At 41.3% G+C, this 9851-nt stretch overlaps 1 pseudogene; it reads right to left on the bottom strand.

Annotated features, from left to right (window-relative positions):
- Window positions 1-1778: 1778 nt before the first annotated feature.
- On the bottom strand, window positions 1779-8542 carry LOC129179443 (class I histocompatibility antigen, F10 alpha chain-like; annotated as a pseudogene).
- Window positions 8543-9851: the final 1309 nt, after the last annotated feature.

Genomic DNA, 9851 nt, shown 5'->3' with positions numbered 1-9851 from the left:
AGGAATCTAGAGTGAGGCCCACGCGACAAGAACTGAGACAATTCAGTGTCCAAAGCCATTGCTTCTTCAGACAGTGGGATAAACTGGAGACTGATGAAAGTGGAACCTTATGGAGGAAAACTGCTAACAGGAAACAGCTGGTATTACCTGACAAACACAAAACAACAGTCTTGACGGAGCTACATAATCAAATGGGACATCGAGGGACTGACAGGACAGTGTCATTAGTGAGAGACCGCTTTTTCTGGCCTTACATGCAGCGGGAAGTAGAACAATATGTAATGGGCTGTACTTGCCTGAAACAGAAAAAACCTAGCCGTGAGACAAGGGCCCCTCTCACCAACATTGTCACCATGCAGCCATTTGAACTTGTTGCAGTAGACTTCCTTCATCTTGATAGATGCAAAAGTGGCTATGAATATGTATTGGTAGTTGTAGACCATTTTACCCGCTTCGCACAAGCTTACCCCACAACATCAAAATCAGGAAAAACTGTGGCTTGACAAAATATTTAATGATTACGTCCTTAAATTTGGATTTCCAAACCGCATTCATCACGATCAGGGGGGCAAGTTCGAAAACCAACTCGTCACGCAACTGAGCAAATATTGTAGTGTGGCTGGATCGAGAACTACCCCTTGTTACTACTTGTTATATGGCCGCTCTCCAAGACTACCCATTGACATGTTGTTTAACTTGCCCACAGAAACAGGGAATGGTAGTCAGAGTGAATATGTTAGCCAGTGGAAGCAGGGAATGCAAGAGGCATACAATATTTCGTGGCAAAATGCACACAAGTCTGCCAGGAAAAACAAGAGACTGTCTGATGACAAGGTGAGGAGTTCAGTGTTATATCCTGGTGATCGTGTGCTGGTTCGGAACATGACCCCCCGTGGTGGGACTGGGAAACTGAGAAATCACTGGGAAGACACTGTTCACACCGTGGTTCGGAAAGTGGGAGAGGATGTTCCTATTTATGAGCTGAGACCCGAAGTTGGGAAAGGAAAGTCAAGGATTCTGCACCGAAACTTCCTCTTACTATGTGATTACCTGCCCCTCGAAGCTGAAGTGCGTCCCCCTGTGAAACCAAAAAGGAAACCGACAGTGGCTGATAAAGTTCAAAAGGATTCAGAGGGAGATGACGATGAGGACGATTATTACTTCATAGACCTGCCACCTCGACTCCCAGTTCAGCCGCCAGAACCAGCTCAAGAGACACTTGTCATACCACACAACAAGGATGCACCTGACCAAAGTGAACCAGCAGCACCAGTGCCATTAGATGACATCAATGACAATGCACGGGACACCCAGGATGCACAGAATGATGGCTCAACTGACACCAAAGTGTGTGCATCAACGCCCTTGATGCTTAACAGACAGGAAAGTGTGAGGGAGATGAGAGATCACTGACCTCAGAGACAACGGAGCCCACCGAAAGTCTTCCAATATGACAAGGTTGGAACCCATCCTGCTACAGTCTGGTTGCACCACCCTCCTATGCAAGACCTCAGATGTGGACACAGCCAGTTCCACTATGCCATTACCAGCACTTCCCCTTCAGGCATTTGTAATACTTTTCATTCGTGGAATGGACCAAACAGTGGAGAACAATTCACATGCAATGTGTTTGAGGATTTAATGTGTTTGTCACGAACACTGCACTATTGAAGACTTGCCACGAAATTGACTGTCGTTGATTCAGATGTACTGTGAATGGTTTTGATACCATTGACACTGGGTATATATATGTCCTCTGGTGCGAACACTTGAATGTATCAAAAGAGTTCCAGTCTGTACATGCGAACAGTTGAATGTATCAAAAGATACATAAATCATCATAAATCAGTCCTCGAGATACTCTCCTGATTTCTACTTTTTTTATCACAACGATTTCTTTCTTGCATGTGTTTGTTAATTTTAGCACCCTCACTCGTTGACCCTCATTGAAACATCTGATCATTAAATCACACTGTGCAGTCGTGCTTTCACAACTTCGCCTTTTCTTTCATACAGAAATCGAGTGATAGCCACAAGTCTCACTTTTCTAATATTGTGCCCTTCCTTAAATTTGAGAAGCACTTTAAACTCTTCCGCTTCAGTCTTCTTAGATACCACTCTCTCCATCTCGCTCATGCTACTTGATCCACTATACGCCCCTAAAAACATTTTTTCCTTTGTCTCTTCCCAGGCGACTTTACTTCCGACCAGTCACTACTATCCTCCACACTTTCCTCGCTGTAATAGCTCCTCCAACAGTACCATTAGTCAATCATTCACAATCTTGAACAAAATTCAGAAGCCGCCTCGGGTTGCGGGCCTGCCAGGCTGGAGTGTGGTCCAATTTCCAAGGCTAAGGTTGGTCTCTACAAAAGAATGCTCTTTGTCACCAACTTTGTTAATCATTTTTATGGACAGAATTTCTCGGTGCAGCCAAGGCATCGGGGGGGACCAGTTTGGGGGCCTTAGGATCTCGTCTCTGCTATTGGGAGATATTTAGGATGTTCTGTTTAACGAGGGAAAGGCTTCTTGAGACGTCATCTGTACTTCTGTGAAGAATGTGTCGGACATTTCGCTCCTCATCCGAAGGGCTTCGTCAGCGAACTAACAAGTGCTGGTAGCCTAGGCCTTAAATACAGTACGAGTGGGCGGAATTGATGTGCCAACACCCTCCTCCTATTGGTTCCTTACACTAAGACTGGGAGGAGTGGTGGTCTAATTTTATCCTCCCATTAGCACCTCCGATCAAAGGGAAGTGTAGCTCCCTGTAGTTGGGTATGAACGACTCTGATGCTGGCTTGTTAGCATCTATTGTTCTGTCTCGGCCCTGGCTCCACCTCATTTGCATGACTAAGAGCTGTGGGTTTTGGTCTCAGTAACCTGCTGAACACAGGGTCCAAATTAAACCTCAAACCACCATTCCGATTCAATGATGGGTTCTGTTGTTTGACAAAAATAGCTTCCTTTACTCCTCTTTCAACCATCTGTTTTCTTTGGCCAAAATCTTTACCTCGCTGTCCTCAAAAGAGTGATTGGTTGCTTTAAGGTGTAGATGTACTGCTGACTGCAGGCGTGCGCTTTGCTAACCATCAGCAAGCATTCACTTTACATCCTTTTCTTTTGACCACTAGAATTGTCCCTGTGATGTTGATAAAGCCTTTTTTGGAGCATTTGCTTAGTTTCCCCAATGTAGTGCTCTTTGCATATCTTAACTTTACAGTGGATGGAATAGACCACATTGTTCTGTTTTTGGTTTGGAGCCTTGTCTTTAGGATGCACTCATTTTTGTCTCAGGGTATTTACTGGTTTAAAATAGGTTGGAATTTTGTGTTGCCATAAGATCCTCCGGAGTTTTTCGGAGACCGCAGCTACGTAAGGGACTACCACTCCTCTCCTTTTTGCTTCTGTGGGCTTTTGGGTTTCTTTCCCTACTCTCTTCTTTTGACATTTGTTAAAAGCCCACCGCGGGTACCCACAGGTTGAGAGCGAAACCTGTCGCAAAGCAGCTGACCGGAGAGGACGGCGTCTTTTGGAGGAGGAATACCTGTGGAAGCTCTGCACAGGACGTGATTGCAACATGTCAACAGATGTCAGTGTGGGGAGAAGGTGCGAGAGGAGCAAAAATAGAGAGAAAGAGCTTGTAATGCTAGTCAAGTTTCTATAGGGGGCGTGCTAACATGGTTACAAAGGTGAAAGGGCATGGTGGGGTTCTACCTGTTCTCATTAAGACCTTCCTCCCATTGTTCACATACTTCTTCAAGTAAAAAGGACAAGTCTCAGTGTAGTAAGAGTTCTTGTAGTCTAGAATAGCTTTGTTCTGGTCCCACTTGAGTTTGTCGGGGAAAGCTTGATGTTTTGCTGCCGTATATGTCCATGTCTTCATGTCCAACGATATGAAGTCTTCTCCATCATAACCTTCCTGGCTCCAACCATTAACCTCGTCAGTCTCATTATCCCATTCACAGCCAGACATCATCTGGAGAATGTGAACACCTGAGAGAATGACACAAAATGTTGTAAAGCAGAGTGAAACCTCATCTCTCACACACACACACACACACACGTCAATCATGTGTTTTTTGTAGGTCATTATGGGATGTACAGTTGGTATCAGTGCAGTAATGTGTGTGTTTACTACAATATAAAGAGTACATAAAATATATTTTAATCGTAGAAAGTTCAACATAAACAAACCTCCAGTTTGGTTCAAACGCTCCTTGACAATTTCAATGTTGTGTTTGTAGACCTGCTCATTATGAACACTGATATCTGTCTCTCTCTGGCAGTAGTGTGGATCCTCTGCTGTGATTTTGTTCATCCTGTTTAGCTTCTGCTTTCCTGCTGTTGCTGTCATAGTGAACAATCTCAACATCATCAACATAACCAACTTCCACATACTCTGGGAAGTTTGGAACTTGAGAGGACACGGTCTTGAAATACTTCAGCGTGTAAATCACTGAAAGAAAAACAGAAAACCTAGATTACACTTTACTTGGTTTCATGTTGAACAGTCTTGCAGTGTGAATATTTAAGGAAATTCAGTCTTCAAGGGGGGTCTTCATGTGAACATAAAACACTGCTAGACAATTAAGAGTCACATAATGTTCTATAGTGCAAAAATACAATACATGACAGGCGGTCTTTGTGCTACCACGCACTCAAATTATTAACACTGTAGAAAAAGAAAAAGAGAACTGGTTACGTGCGTGCAGCGGAAAAATACATAGGCGGAAGAACACGAAACTGTGTGTCATGACACTGCGGAAGGACAATGTCACTTTTGTTTTAGTTCACTTTTTTCCCTTCATCATGTCTCCCAAGTATGAGGCAGACTCTTCTGATGTTAAATAAAAGGAAAGTGAAAAATGAAGTGAAATTAGGCATGGTAAAAAGGTCAGAAAGTAGAGAAACACCGACCAACATTGGCTGCATGCCTGATCCAAGCCGCTCAAACACCCGAACCATCATGAAGGATGACGATGGTCCTTGAACAAGTGAAAAGATCTGTTCCTATGAAATGGAAAGTGATAACTATGTACCCCTAATCTTTTTATTATTGCATTTTATACTGTATATCAATCATGTGTTGTGTGCAGTGTGAGTGACTTTGGTGTATATTGTGTATTGTGTAGGTATGTCAATTTATGAATCATTTAGGTATAAGTTCCGACTTAAAAACTGTAAAAACAGTACAGTGCCTGACAAAAGTCTTGTTGTAATGTTAGTTGTATGTATGGTATGGTTTATTTGTTTACGACATGATCAACCAGGGACCTCACATGACTACATTTACACCATTCAGCAGAAGAAGTACGTAGGATCTTATTTCATCCTACCAACTTCTCCATGTCTATAACTGATAATTCATTCACACCATATCTTTTACATTTTACAATAATTCATGTGTTTATATTTTGTCATTAAAGTTAGGGGGTATTCTGCTTAGTGGCTCAACCAACCCAACCTTTGTGCTTAAAACAGCTGCTTAAAATACATCCACAAATGTAAATTTGCCAAAGTGAAACCCCTTTTTATGTTTTCATGAAAGAACTGAAGCTGTACTTCAAATCAATATCCTCTGCTAATAACAAGAAAGCATCAAGACTTTAAATCTGTGCTTCCGCTTCAATATCCTTAATTCAATTTAATTTTCATTGCTCATGTCCCCTGGTGTATCATACTTATTTATTTACTTATCACTTTTCTGTTACGTTTTTATTTCTTTAACCTCGATTTCTGTATGATTTATTTTATGCGTTTTTGTTATCCAACTGTTATTTTTTAATGCCCATGGTTTGATGCACTGTTAATGTAACTTGCAAGGCATTAATAAAGTTGATTGAAAAAAAATGTATAGCCATCCCGACGGGGGTATTTTACAAAAACTTAGTCATTTTTATGGAGCGTCATGATGAGTTTCCAAAAGATTATGACTGCTAAAAGCAACACTGCCAGGGAGGACCACTGGCATGCCAGCATGCAGAGTGTGAACGCTCACACCGATTCAGTATACTACAGTAACTGTAACCTACTAGTCTTTTAATTTATCAACGCTCAACATTGCACAACTTTGACATATTAACGCTTATCCATTTAAAAAGTGAAGTGGAGCAACAACTTAATCTATATTTTAATGAAATATTTTTAAAATGCTGTATGAGATACGTATCTCGTTGTGACCACTAGATGGGTGTGTTTGTGTGTGACGAGATACGTACCCACGCAAGGACTCCTGTGACATTTAACATTGGCCTAATTATTAATATATATACGCATATCTAGCGTATTTCCTCGGATGAAAATCTATCTCGCTTATAATAGATGGATGGATACTATCATCGGGGAATGCTTTCAATTTTTCTCTCCGTGTCCCCTCGGGAACCTCGCAGGTTCTCAGTAAATGGGGACGCCATCTCCGAACTAGTTAAACAGTGAAACAGTGGCATGTTCATATCTTTTTTAATACAGGTGTAACGATAAATTCACTACATCGATGCATCAATTTTTATTCCAACAACATTGATCTGTGTTTACCAAGCTTTAATTCCTGACGGCATATATCAATCTAAAATTGTTTAAAAATGTAATCAATCGATTGAATCGATACTAGGAAACAAAGTATTGGATTTAAGCATGGCAGGCTTTATATGGATGTGTGTTTTGTTGCATTTTAATGTTAAAGACTCGATAAAGACGTTCAGGCTGTCTGTGACGTCATTGTCTTCCGGGAATGTGGTGGTCATGGGAGTTGTAGTGGACCTGTGAAATGCAGCTGTCTTCTTTTGGTCACTTAATTCACTTAATTGAGAATTCCTATTTAACTCATCTGTCTTTATTTGAAATTCCTTTTCAGTGACACAAATACAGTCAAACCTTATTTAGAGACCACCTTTATAGAACGGCCACCTGCCTATAGCAGCCACTGAAAAATCCCCCGCAGCAAATTGACATGTTATAGACCCTGTGTAGAGCAGTCACCTGTCCAACGCGGTCAGCAGCCACCAATTTTGTCTCCCTTGGTCAATATCTGACCGCATATACTGTAGCGGCCAAATTACCGACTCAAGTAGAAGCTTCATGCACGAAAAAGTTTCGTTTTTCAATCAATGAAGCCGTCGCGTGTAGGCTTTAATTACTGAGTCCTAGCTCAGTCACAATCATTCACAAGATCCACACAAACTGTCAGTTGTTCCACATAAAAAAGCCGTCTTCTTTTGAGCTTGCTATTTCCTGGTCAAACATGTAACTTTAAGAGCATTTGCACCAAAACATTACCGCAAAGTAGACTGGGAACAGGACGTGCTCCCAGCGACGCTACAGTTAAAAAAAAAAACATACGCTAGCATGCATGCGGCAGCGGGAGCAAAACTGAGTTTGGTTGTATTTAATTGAAGTATTTTAGAATGTCCTCACGTTATTTTTGATCAATCCTCATCCACAAATCCATCAAAGTCCTCATCTTCTGTATTCGACACAAAAAAAAACATCTTCTTTTCCGTTCGCTACTAGTCTGTTAACTTGTCAGTGTTATTCAGCTCCGAAGCAAAGAAGGAAACTTCTCCTGTTGCTTCTGCCAACTTTATTTATTGAACGCGGCCACTAGACAGCAGCTCAGAACACACACACATCTCTCAGCATCGTCTCTCCTTCCTGCTTGCCCACAAGGCAAAGGTTAAAGAAGCCACACTACATAGCTGTCCAGGCAATGCCTGTAACAAGTGACACCGTTTATTTCCTGGTGTGAGACAATGTGCACTGGTCAATACTGTAATACCGCTTGTTGTGGGGATGGAGAGACTCATGTCGCCGGTGCACTTTAATGGCTTTATTAACAGCGGAGAACACTGCAGGACTTTACATCCACGCCAACATAAACACACTTCCCAACTCTCTCGAAACTCACAGCTAGCACTGAGCCTAGCTCTCCTGCTTGGGACGCCCACCGTCACTTCCCGTCACTTCCTGATGAACTAAAGCTGTAATGACACTCTGCCGTATAAAAAGTAAAATATTAAAAGCAAGTGTAAGACATTACTAGCACAGCTTTGTTCTGTGGGTCGTGGATAATAACAAGCCTAGTAGATTCAAGATTCACGAGTTTTATTGTCATATGCATAGTAAAACAGACAGTTATACTATGCAATGAAATTCTTATTCTGTTCATTCTCCCAAGAAAAGAAAGAAAACACAAGAAAAAGAATAAGAACATCAGTAGTGCTGTACAAATTTTATCCGCAGTCCCACAGTGCCCTCTACTGGTCAACATTATTTTTTTTTCCTTTTTTTTCTTTTTTTTTCCTCTACTGGTCAACATTTGTCTATAACGGCCACTTTTGCAGACTCCCTCTAGTGGCCGCTATAGACAAGTTTGACTGTACATTGAATGAATAATACATACGTAATCACACACGTTAAAGAAGTTTTTTGTTAAAGAAGTTCATTGCCAAAGAGTATTTAGGAATGACGTGTATAAACTTAAAGTGGACTTACCAGGCGTCACGCTGTGCATTTGCACCGCCAGAAGGAAGAAAACCAAGTTCATGATGTCAGCGCAAAAATCAAAAGATGTATGCCTCTTTAAGACAAAGTCAAACATTCGCTTGGCCAGCAAACATGAACAACATACAAGGCAATTACAAGACAGTCTTTGAATCGTGCGCCACCTGAGCCAATGAGGATTCAGCATACTGATGACATTCCCTGCGCGGGAAGCCGAAATGGGATTAGGAGGTGAAAGTATTTGTCAACAAAGACGGCTCTAAGGGGATTTTCTGCTAAAGTGGCTCAACCATCCTAGGCTTTGTGATCAAGATGCAACTGAACAAAACATAATTCCCCAAAGTTATGAACTTACAAGTCCAGTTTGTCAAGTTTTCAGGTTTGTGCTAAGTGCGCGTCCGTTCACGTGAAAGGGCGTTTGACATCATATTATTCTACTTCCGCTGAAAAGTGACTCAATTCCAGCCAGTGTATTTTATCCAAGATGAGCAAGTAATTATTATGGAGAATGCTAGCATGCAGCGTGTGATTGCAAGTAAACACTACCCCCCAGGCACTGCTTCACCCAGGTAACAAATTCACGTTCTAAGAATGTTCTTTGAACATTCTGACCATACTTCCAAAATGTTAGTGGGGAATGTTTTCAGAATGATAATGTGTAGTTCTAGTTTTGTTATCGAAATGTTAGTTGCTATTGTTATGCAAATACATGCACAGGACGTTTGTAGAATGTTTAACCATTTTATTAGAACATTCACATGCATGTTTTTGGAATGTGGGAGGAAACCGGAGTACCTGGAGAAAACCCATGCACGCACAGGGAGAACATGCAAACTCCACACAAGGATGCCCAACGGAGATTCAAACCCAGATCTTCCCGTTCTCTTGACTGTGTGGCCAACAAGCTAACCATTCGGCCAACGTGCAGCCCGATTTCTGGAATGTTTAACCTTTTATTACAACATTGAAAGTACATCCCATGCATATTTTGTTTACCTGTACTTAATGCAGAATGTATGCTAAAATTCAAGCACCTTTCAAAATGAAAGTAAGCCACTGTTTATTAAAAGGGACAGTTCAGACGCTACAGCATCTTTATTCTGTATCATTTCAAAATCAAAAACACTGACTTACAAATCATCATCAGCTGAGATTATGCAAACATGACCACATGGGATGTAAATTTGAATTACTACTGAAAGTAGTACTTCGGTAGAACCTTGGTTAGCGTCATTAATTCGTTCCAAATGGTCCAATTCTAACCGAAACTGACTCTAAACCAAATCAAATTTTCTCATAAGTAATAATGTAAATAGAATTAGTCCGTTCCAGAAAGCCCAAAATGTTAACAC

This window comes from Dunckerocampus dactyliophorus, chromosome 4 (assembly GCF_027744805.1).
Source record: "Dunckerocampus dactyliophorus isolate RoL2022-P2 chromosome 4, RoL_Ddac_1.1, whole genome shotgun sequence".
In the NCBI taxonomy this organism is placed as follows: Eukaryota; Metazoa; Chordata; class Actinopteri; order Syngnathiformes; family Syngnathidae; genus Dunckerocampus; species Dunckerocampus dactyliophorus.
This window is presented reverse-complemented; position numbering and strand designations above follow the sequence as displayed.